The following is an 8,931-nucleotide window of genomic DNA, read 5'->3' as shown; positions in this document are numbered from 1 at the left end:
ATGCCATAAATGGTCTCCCTGCCCTTCCTCTGTGCCTGTACACCATCCCCAGCCTTCCTCCTTCTCCAAAGGAGGGCAGTCACCAGTATGATACCTGCTTGCCCCAGTTAGCACCAGTGCAGGTTGCACTGACAATGTGCTGGTTAATAGCTCAATACCAAAGTATTAATACACACAGTGGAAACACATAAAGAGCAGAGATCTGTGTATTTCATAATACAAACGAATAATTTTCAAAATGTAAAAGTACTAAGGCACATTTTCACTTCGTGCTGTATGACACCTACAATATCTTGGTCCAACAAATTAAGATTGACATTTAAAAATTACTAGGAAGCCTATTTCTCCTGCCAGGGCAGGCCTAGAGCATCCATCATTGCTGGTGAGCACTGAGCGCTCACACTGAGGGGTGGAGAGACCCTTAAAGGCTGGAACAGAAACCTGGTCTACAGATAAACCAGGGAAACATGAGGAGCCATATCCTGTTAAAGTCACAATCACCATTTTTAAAGCCACAGACCAAGTACACTTGCTACTTGTATCTAAGCAATTTGTAATAATAAGCCATAAGGAGAAAACAAAAAGTGTAAAAGGAAAAAGATGCGTCTTCCAAACTTAGTGTATGATCACAAACCTGTTAACTCTATGTAAGAGGCAACCTAAGGGTATCAAGTTTAAAAAGCACAGAATCAATAAAAAGTCATTAAAAATCAATGTATGAACTGGTTTGCATGCCCTCAGCCATCACTCCTAGGCACTAATGCTCTAATAATTCTCAATTGATATGCACAGAATATGCCAATTTAAATTTATTGGAGTACTTCAAATTTTTAAGTGCTTAACTTTGGAAAAGATTGGCTTTATGGGGCCAAAGCAGTGAAGAATGATCAGGACTGTTTAGAATGCCTTACATTTTCAGTAATTTGAAAGAGATTAAAGGAGTAGACATATGAAATAAAGAATTATTTAAAAATCATTGGATCATTTCAAATGCTAGAAATGCTTGAATCACAACTAATATTGATGGTTAGTACACATGCAATGAAAAGGGCCTATTCTTACATCAATGTCCAAATGAAATCTCTGATAGCATGAGACAGTTCTACATGTACACCAAAAAGAAAGGGAGCCACTTGCACATGCACAAAATGCACAGTGATTCCAAGTGCAAGACAAACCCTTACCACCAAGAATCCCCCCCAAACCTTCCCAGATTAAAATAATTTCAAACTGTAACAGAATTTGAAATTTACTCTCTGGTTAGAAATTCTGGTTCATATTAAATTTATTTTTTTTTCTGGTTGACAGTAAAATGTTTTGCAAAAAGACTCCAGTGCAAACATGTGGAAACACATAAAAAATCCACGGTGGAGGGAGGGCAAGCCATGGTCCCTGTGTGGGGGGCGGATGGGAGCTGTGAGGGAGGCTGCAAACTCAGACACTGTGGGAGAATCCTGACCCCTGGGAAACACCGACCTGTCATTCAAGCTCCTACTGATTCAGGATTTTCGCCTTCAGCTTTAGGAATCCTCTCTAAGTACCATAGATGCCAAGGTATTTGCTGTATTCCACAGACTAGCCAGGGAAGGTTTTTGGGCACAGTGCCTCCTGTGTTTCTTAAAAGCAAATGCATGGCTGCATTTTCTTTTTCTTCGTATTCCCTCCTGGAAAATATACCTAGAGGGGAAAATTTAAGAAGTGGTATTAACAGCTCAGTACCACCAAGATAAAAGCTGGAGAAAACAAGGCATTTAAAAGGGTTAAGGTAAAATAATAAACTGTTATTAAGCCTATTAAGAGTTTTAAAACATCATTGTTTATGGCATGATAGAGCTTGGTTTTTTACGAGTGTTTAATTTGTACATTTTACTTATTCTGCTTCTATTTAACGATGCCATGGATCTCTGCTTTAAAGCCCTCAGTAATGTACTGATTTCATCTGAATCTGATAACCCTACTTTTAAAATAATGGTGCAACAAAACAGAGGTTAACATTTCATAACTTTGAACTGCAAGCAAAGAGACTAAAATTTTATGAAGGCCCTCAAAAATAATACCCATTTTATTAGTATAAAATATACAGAATTAAACTCATTTCTTCGTTCAGCATTTGCTTGAAAGATGAAAGGTGCTTTAAGAGCAGTTTCCATGTTCTTACATCTCTCTCTGCCTAAATGGCCAGCAGCTGCCTCTTGTCTCTGCCCTGGGAAGGCTGTGCCATGTGGTGATGTGGTTTAGGGGACCATCCCTTGCAGCACCTGGTGTCACAGCCCCCGGAGTCCACTCTTGAATTTAGGACCGTGCACTGCACCCAAGTGACCAAGATATAATAGAGCAATCTTTTATTAATGTTACAAAAATTCTGGCAGGAGTAAACAATCAACATTTTATGGATTTTGGTTTATAATGTAACTTCTTTCACAAGACTCTTACTCAGAGCTACTTCTCAGCAATTCTTTATGTACTATCATGCACTTGCTAGATCTCAGCTGAGGAAAGAAGGAGGGAAAAACCCACAACTTTTATCCAGTGAACACTTTATCAAGAAAATTCTACAAGAAATTGGTTGTTACCTGCAGATAACAACTGGTTTGTTAGTTAATGGCTAGAGGCAAAGCCAAGGCCAGTTAATGCTCCAGCTGTCCAGTCATTAACTGCAGTAAAGACTGATTTTGAGGAGGTTATTGCCGTGATAAAATATCCTCAAAAGATTATAACAGCAATAGTGTACAGGAAAAAAAAAAGTATTAGTGGCTATAGTGTGACTGAATGGCTGCATTTGAAAAATTGGTCATTCCCTGGCGGTTCATAACCGATTTTCCACCAGTCAAAAAGCAAGTTGTGCTCTGTTAGGTTTATTGTACAAGGCAATAAAAATATTGGCCAGGTTAAATTGTCAGCGTGTTATGACATTAACCATTCTTTTACTGTGCTTAATTTAAGTATAACTATGATTCATTATGGAAAGAAACTGTCCTTTGCAAGTAAACAGGCATTTCAGCACTAGGAACAGACAGCAACAATAAATCTGAATGCAAAATTAAATTTCACTTGATGGCTTCCCCCCCTTCATAATGATCACCTTTTTACTTTGTTTTCTTTATAGAAATACTTCTGAATTCTTGGCTATTTAGTTTGCAAGATTGTCTTCCAAAGTTTGCATTATTGATGTGATGCCTGGCAGCAGTACTCTACTTAACAGTGTGACAGCATTTCCATTAAAAAACCCTTTTGATGGCTCACTTGGCCATCAAAAGTCGCCTTGTGTTTCATTTGGCATGACAAGTCACAGGCCTTAGTGCAGATCTGAACCATGTGAGCTGTTCCTCTCTCTCACTCTCTTGGTTGAGGTCGGAAATGCGCACACAAAAAACGTGCACACGCAATTTCTGTGCACGTGGTTCTGTGAGTCTGCACTTGTTTGTATTAAATTACAGGAAAATATGCAAAGTTCCACAGATTTCTTTGTTAATTTGCATGCTTTTATCATAAAGGCTATGTGATATCATAGTAATCTTAATATACACTGACAGACTACACCATAACCACTCCAAAAAGCCATTAGGGTTTATTTTATAAATGTATAAGAAGAATCCTACGTAGATTCAGCATTGCACAACTCCATTTTTTTATTATTATTATTCACTGACACCTGTAACAGAAGTGGAGCTTTACATGGCTAAAGCATCAGACTAAAGTTTTCCACAGAATCTGGAGCAGTTAGGCTGAAATTTTCACTGAAATGTAATGGTTACCTAAATCCAAGACATTGCTCTGAAGATTCACATCTAAATGATCCAATGAACAAATTTTACTGTGATCTACTGGCATCCTGGTCCCCCTGAAAACAATATTTAAGTGCTCCAGGGTTTTATCATAGTTTCAATTTCACTCTTGCTCCAAGAACACCTAACTGTTATGCCAGTGAGCCCTGTCCATTATGATGAGGGATTTTAGCAGCATAAATGCTGGTACAATTCATCCCACTGTTTCAAGGCCTCACAGGCGTCTCCAAACAGTCACCACCTGTACTTTGCAATATTAAATCCTAAGGTCTTCCACGGTTAAGGCTGCCTTCAATCTCCTGGTCATTTGTAAGGCACTGCTAAAGTTAAATGCTTTATTTTTAAATACTAGTATCCTCAGGCATGAGCGAATTGTTAGCTTTTTTGCTACACTGAACAACTACATAGATTAAATGATCATGTCCAGACTTCTAAATGCAGTGTCAGAACAGGCTCCAGCCGTAGAGCTTGACACAACCTCCCTGAGAATCTGCTGCACAGGCACGTGCCAGTGCTGCCAGCAACACAACAGAAAACAGCAGGGAGCACACCAAAATGACCAGGAAGGTATGTACAGGTACAAACCACCTGTGGTTTCTGAAAGCCAGGACTTGGAACCGGTGAAACTCACTTCACAAGACTAAAATAGTGCTCAGATGTGGTGACTTGGTCATACAAGATTATACTGTTACAACCAAAAGTTTCTGTGTGTGCATTCACACACATAAATATATCCAGTAGATGTGTATGGGTGTACATATTTTTATATGTGTATATAAAAAATAGATGCATTATATATATATATATGATAGACATATACATGTGTTCATGCTTTCATGAGTCAACAGAGATCCTGAAGTACTCAACACGTGCCAATACCCAGGAGCCCTTAAAGCAGGTGCTGGTAATACCATTTTAATCATGGGACCACTTTTGCACAGAGGTGCAAAAGTGACTTGCCCAGTACCACACAGCAAATCCAGGGAGAAGCCAGGAACAGCTCATCTGAGCTACAGTTCAGTCTCCTGGCCCGGTCACAGACTAAACGTGTGTCGTGTCACCCCACGCTGCCAGCCACGTCCTCTCCTTAAAGAACAGCCAGTAAGGACTCCACTCTGGTGTAAGCCATGCTCCCATGCATAATCAGACACACTGCCTGGGACTGGAATGTATGTCTTATAATTAGGTCCACACAAATGCTGAAACTTCAAAATATAGTTTAGAAGGGTTTCCAGTACATCTGATGCCATAGGCATCACAGCTCTGCCTCTGGACTTACCAGCTGCTGCTCCAAGGCTGGGGCCAACTGTTGCTGCCAAAGGATACTCAGATGATGTGTGAAACTGGAACATGGAGAAGAGAGTTATTCGTCATCTTTGATGTTGGAACTTCAAGGGAAGCGCCGGCTCCTCTCCCAGCCATCAGCATGCTCAGACATCATCCCTACCTTGATGTTTGCTCTGCTGTTGCTATGGCTCAGTTTGATTTTAGGCATCAGTTGGCTGTAAAAGTGATATAAACATGGCACACTAAATCAGTATCCAAAATGAGAAGTGCACAAGTGTCTTTGTGAGTCTGTTCTCTATCGGATTCCAACCCTTTCCAGATGAAGTTACAAATGGATTAGTTGATTTCATTTTTTTACTCTTAAATACGACCTTTTAAGATAAAGTGATTCCAGAGGGCTTCCAGATGATTTGCCACTATTTCAGTGCTCACAGCATGCAGACACTGCTAGTGTGAAGAGCAGAAGCCTGCAGGGCAAGGACCATCATGTTCAATATTGCAAGGAATGCAGATTTCACCTAAGGACATCAAGATCAGCCTTTATGCTACCAAAAAGAGGAATGTTTATACAGAAGATCAAGATTAGCTTGATTTTAAAACTAAATTTTCAACAACATTTTAAGTAATTTTGAAATAGAGGATTACAGGAAAGAGAGGAGCAGGCTCCCTCCCAAACTGCTCACAGTCCTATCCTGATGTGTTTCCTTACCATGTCTGGAATAGATGAACTTTCTGGCCCTTACAATGTCACATGAGGTTCTCCAGATTCATCTGAAAAACTGTAAAAGACACGGGCATTTCTCCTGCAGCCACATCTGTCTCTGTTTTGGATATGCTGCAGGACACTAGGCACCAGTTAGTGATTTTTTGCAACAATCATTTTTCTTTTGGAATAGAAATCCCTGTGTCCCCTGAGAATGAGACACAAAGCGCTCACCATTTCCAAACTGAGGACATCCACTGGCACCAGCAACAGTGCTCTTCCCCGTATCTTCTCAAGTCAAGTCTACACTGGCCACCAATAAAGACAAGCTTTTTATTTCAATCCTTTCTAAAATCTATATTAGACATAAAGTCTTGCAGTTCTTTTCTATTTTCAAGAGAAAAGAAGAGTCAAGCTCATAGTCAAAATCACCTTCAGCCAAACCCCCACTGTCAGACAAGTGCATCATCGTGGATTTTGGATTGATGAACTACTGTATTTTAGTTTTTCTGCCAAAGCAACATGGGTCTCATCAGCAGGAAAGAGAATAGAGTGAGACAGAGAAGAGAGGCAGCACAACACACTACACCTATGCAAGGGCTGCCAACAGAAAAAAGGGCACTCTCTCAGAGGGCAAAGACACAGATGTATTCGAAGGACAGGCAAAGGCGTGAGAGAGAAGAGAACAGAGGTGGTACTGGGAAAGGCATGTTACCAGGTAATGCTTCTGGAGGGTGTGTGGAGAGAAAATGCTGGCAAGGACTGAGCAAAAAATGGCAAGGTTATCATGCACACAACCGAGGCAGCAGAACCAGCTTCACCAATTTTCTGCAAGTGACCCACAGCACAGGGACAGCTGAAGTGACACAACACATGAACAGGTCAGAAGAGAGCAAGCCTGAGGGGGAAACATTCATGTGGCTCTTCCCACATCCATGCCTCCTTTCATTTTTGACAAGAACTCATATTTCTGAGTTATAACATTTATGATGATGACCTCATGAGAGAGCAGCCTCCATCCTGGGGGGGGGTGGTCTCTGACTCTCCCTGGTTTCCTTTCCATCCTGCTGGAAAATTAGACAGCAGCATTTCCCACCTCAGGTCACATCCTCTGCCCACTTTGGAAACGCCCTTCCCATGCCCTGCTCTCTTCTTAGCTGGGCCTCTGCCAAGAGCCCACTGGCACCGGGTGCACTCCAACTACACCTGCACTGTCCCCTGGGCTTCTGCACATGCATCAGTAAAATAAAAAAAAAAAAAAAAAAAGAAAGAGAAAAATACACTACAGGTGAAGTTCATCCCTATGTTTTCCAGAATTGCTTGGTCCTACACATTATATCTTTATAAATCAGATCTGCTTGTATGACAGACACCACTTACCAGCATTCAAGGCTCCTGAAACAAGGTTTAGAAGAAGCCAGTTTTAGTACACACTGTTCTCTTACATGCAGACACACACCCATGTGCATGCACACATGCAAATACACACTTTCAGGAGGAGAGAGTTTTAAGACTGAAAACTTATTTTAACTTAAAACTTATTTAAGATTTAAAGAATTTAAGCCAGATTTATTTTGGGTGATGAGTATTTCTTACATCTAAGGGATAAATATTTTCTCCTATTTTAACAACAGCTCTTCCCTTTGATTTTCTCACACATGTTGTATTTAACTAATAGACTACAAATACCAAAACAATGGAATATCCAGGATTAACTCAGCAAATGCCATTAGATTTTGTGCAGGCATAGTATAGAAATGGCACAGAAAACTTTGGATCCTTAAGGATCATTTCCACTGATTCATTTTCAAAACTAAGGGATTCTTAATACTTGAAAAATTCAATATATTTCATAGAGTCATTACATTTTGTACAGTTCTGAAATAATGCCAGTTTTGCAACTTAATTTGTTAAAATTATAATAAATGAGAAGGCTGTCACTTGACAGAGAAAAACTATCTCTTTTTTCTGTTATCTGTTTTGCTGTAAGGTTAATTCTTTATATTTTGTATTTAAATTAATTCGGATTTCTTTCATAATAGAGGGCTTACTATATTATGGAATTATATTATGGAATTAGTAAAGAAACGGGCAAAAAAGACAGGAAGAGAAGGAGGGGGAGGGGAGAGGGTAGGAAGAGATCAATTAAAGAAATTTTTTTGTCAAAAATCAGATATGCACATATTTTAGTTTGGAGAGCATATGCTACTCTTGATGTGGATCCAAAACCGAGGCAGTGCCTCGAACAAAATAAAACCAGCTCTGTAATTATTAGCAGAGACATATTCGTGAGGGCCATTTCCTGTAGAAAATGACACTTTTATTTTCTTTCCTGCATCTAACTCAAATCCCCTTTGCAGAGGAGGAAGAGACCAAGTTACATCTTGCGTTTCAGTAATAATCCATGACTGACACTGGATTTTTTGCCTATTACCACACCCCTTGGAACAACCTGGAGGGCCTGTGGCTGGCCAGACCAACTTCAGGTCTTCTCCCAGAGTACTGGCTATGTTCACAAGTTTCAAGGAAACCATGAAAGCAAGCCAAATTTGCCAGTGGACACAACCTCTAATCACCTTTTGGCCCAGACCAAAGCAGTCTGAATGAAAGCACAAAGGTACCAGGGACAGCAAAACTCACGTGGGAAGTGCAGACATCATCTGCCAGGCTAGATGAGAAAATAATTTAGACTCCACTGGCAGATTGCACACAGACATTGCAACCTGCAGGAACAAGCAAAGCACAAGATGAAAAAGAGGAATAAAGCCTGTAGTGTTTTGCTATAAAGCCATAGAAAAGATATGGAGGATGGATCTGAAGAAGGGTGATGGTTCAATCTTGATTTGAGAACTGTTGACCTTCTCACTTTAGGGGATGTTTTTTGCACCAGAGCTAAAGAGAAGGAGATGCTACTAGTTTAGCAAGGAATCAAAAGAAAATTAGTTACTTGGGCAACTATCTGTAGGATTGGGAAGAGGAAAAAAGGCAGCAAGAAAGTCACTAATCACTAGAATGCTGTTTGATAAAGCAGGGACATCAGGTCTTGGTGATTATAAAACCAAATTATCTTTTTGGGATTACAAATCTGTGCTTGTATCAGCATCTGGAAGACCATTTTCAAGCTCTTAAGACTAATCAAACAACGGAATTTTTAAT

The sequence above is a fragment of the Manacus vitellinus genome, unplaced genomic scaffold (assembly GCF_001715985.3).
Source record: "Manacus vitellinus isolate BGI_N305 unplaced genomic scaffold, ASM171598v3 scaffold_10_pilon, whole genome shotgun sequence".
Taxonomy (NCBI): domain Eukaryota; kingdom Metazoa; phylum Chordata; class Aves; order Passeriformes; family Pipridae; genus Manacus; species Manacus vitellinus.
This window is presented reverse-complemented; position numbering follows the sequence as displayed.